Source organism: Phaseolus vulgaris, chromosome 4, assembly GCF_051622355.1.
Source record: "Phaseolus vulgaris cultivar YP4 chromosome 4, ASM5162235v1, whole genome shotgun sequence".
Classification (NCBI taxonomy): Eukaryota; Viridiplantae; Streptophyta; class Magnoliopsida; order Fabales; family Fabaceae; genus Phaseolus; species Phaseolus vulgaris.
The window spans coordinates 34287290-34289902 of record NC_143501.1 but is presented as its reverse complement, the minus strand read 5'-3'; the positions used below and the strand labels follow the sequence as shown (position 1 = coordinate 34289902).

General features: G+C 36.6%; 1 pseudogene; it reads right to left on the bottom strand.

Annotated features, from left to right (window-relative positions):
* Positions 1 to 706: 706 nt before the first annotated feature.
* Positions 707 to 1970, bottom strand: LOC150028024 (uncharacterized; annotated as a pseudogene).
* Between the last annotated feature and the right edge of the window lie 643 nt (positions 1971 to 2613).

Here is a 2613-nt window from a genome sequence, read left to right as displayed (position 1 = left end):
GGTCTTAGTCTTCAAACCTTTCACCTTCCAAAAGGAGATGGCCGAACCACTCCTACTTCCTCTACTTCTCATGCACCTCTAAGGCTTACACAACTCCTAGGAGAGCCTTATTCTACTTGCAACCATTGAAGCTTCCGCAACCACAACCAAAAAACGTGAAGATGAAGGCACTTTTCCTCTTAAAAAGGATTTGTCCTCAAATCCATTGCTTCTTCTTCTTCTTCATGGCTAGGGGGATGGATATGGCTGGATGGTGTCCATCATCTCCTCCTTCTTGAGAAGATCTATCCTCAGATCTACAAATTTGATCTCGGATAGCAGCCTCTTGCTTCTTCAACTATGCTTGTCCTCCCGGATCAAACGTCCACCTATGTGAATCATCAAACAAAGCAAAGGTGTTAGTTTGAAAATCAATTTTACTAAGTTGCCATTTCTCTTGTTTTTCTTTTGTGTTTGGCAACTTTTCACAAAATTTAAAGAGAAGTACAAAATTTTTCTTTCTAGGTGTTTCCCCTTTTGTTCTAAATTTTCGTTATTAACTTCTTTAGGAATTTTTCTATGTGTTTCTTTAAAAGGACTTGAAGGTTGTTCAACAAGAATCATATTTTCAAATGTGTTTTTAATGGTTTCTTCTTGTTGAATGACCTTCTCCCACTCCTTTTTCTCCCTAAGGGATTTTTCTTGTTTTTCTATTTTTGTTATTTTTTCTTCCTCTCTTTTTTTTTTTCATTTGTACTTGATCCTCTACCACTTGTGAAGGTGATAAGGGATAGAGTATAAAATTCTTTTCTTGGTGAGTGAAAGTTATCTCGTTAGTTAGACCATTGTGCAAGGTTTTTTTTGTCAAATTGCCATGGTCTACCTAATAAGATGTGGCAAGCTTCCATAGGAACTACATCACATAAAACATTGTCTTTGTAGTTACCTATAGAAAACTCGACTTTCACTTGTTTATCTACACTTAGTTCTCCATTCTCATTGATCCATTGTAATTTGTAAGGTCTAGGATGAGGAACTATTTGTAGAATTAATTTTTCAGCCAACCTAGTGCTACAACAATTGCACCATGAACTACTATCCACAATAAGAGAACATATGTTTTCTAATACTTTACATCTTGTGTGAAAGATGTTCTCTCTTTGTGTGTCCATGGTTGCACTAGGTTGATTGTTGAGGGTTCTTCTAATCATCAATAATTCCCCCTCTAAAGGATACACTCTTTCTTCATCTCCCCCTTTTTCTTTCTCACTAGGTTCGTCATCACCACTAGTATATTCATATATTCCTTTTAAAAACAAGGTTCTTTGGTTGGGACATTGAGCTTGCACATGTCCTCTTCCAAAACATTTAAAGCATTTGACATCCCTAGTGCGAATGGGTGGAGTGAGCATATCTTTACCTAAGGGTTTAGGAGTCTCTTTTGGTGTTTCCTTAGATGTACTCTCCTCCCTTTTAAAATCTCTCTTGGGATAGGAATTAGGATATGAACCTTCCCTTTGACTTGAAGTTTTCCTTAAATTTTGTTGTTCAACTTTGATACAAAGTTGAACCAAATCATTCAAGTCTTGATAAGGTACAAGTTCAACCCTATCTCTTATCTCAAGATTTAGCCCACTTAAGAATCTAGCTATGGTGGTGGTCTCATCCTCCCTAATGGAGGCTCTCATCATATAAAGCTCCATCTTTTGCCTATACTCCTCTACACTCATAGTTCTTTGTTGGAGTTTTTGGAGCTTGTCCATCAACTCCCTATTATAATAGGAGGGTATATGGCGGCGCCTTAGGGCTCCCCTAAGGTCATTCCAATACTCTATGGGAGGCTCCCTATGAAGACGCCTATCTCTTTCTAAAGATGTCCACCAATACCTAGCATTCCCTTAAAAACTAAGAGTGGCTAGGGGCACTTTCCTTTCTTCACTCACCCTATGGCAAGCAAAAAGTTGTTCTACCTTCATTTCCCAATCTAAATATACTTCTACATTTTCCTTTCCATGGAAATGGGGTAGGTCTACCCTAACCTCTCTTGGGCTTTCTTGTTCTCTTCTTCTAGATCTCCTAGGGGGTGCTTGATAATACTCATTGATTCTATGGCTATCTTCCCCATAAGATTCTATTTGTTAAGAACTAGATGCATGAGAATACTTTTTTTTTTTTTTTGAGAATTTTCATTCTTTTCTTTAGTCAATTCTTTAATTTGAGCCTCATTCTCCAATTGTCTATATGAAAGTGTTTGAAAGTCCTTAGCAACTTGTTTTAAAAGAGATTTGATGGACTTCATATCACTTTCATTAGATTTAGTGGAGTGAGTTGACATGACTAAAGATTTGTGATTAAAAGTATTTACTTCAAGAAAGAAGAGGAAAGTAGTGAAGGTAGCTTTCCAGGTAAAAGAGGTGAGTCACTAGGACTTCTTAAGTACCAAGTCTTGTCTTAGCCAAAAACTATCCCTCAAAAACTTCACACAATTCTTTTTCTAAGTAAATTACTTAGACCACAAGGAGAATGAAAAGTCAAATTTTATGCAAGGAAAACTATGCAAAGCTATTAACAAACAAAGCAATGAATTAAAGCTTAAACAAGTAATTGACGTAATCAAGTAAACACAACTAAACA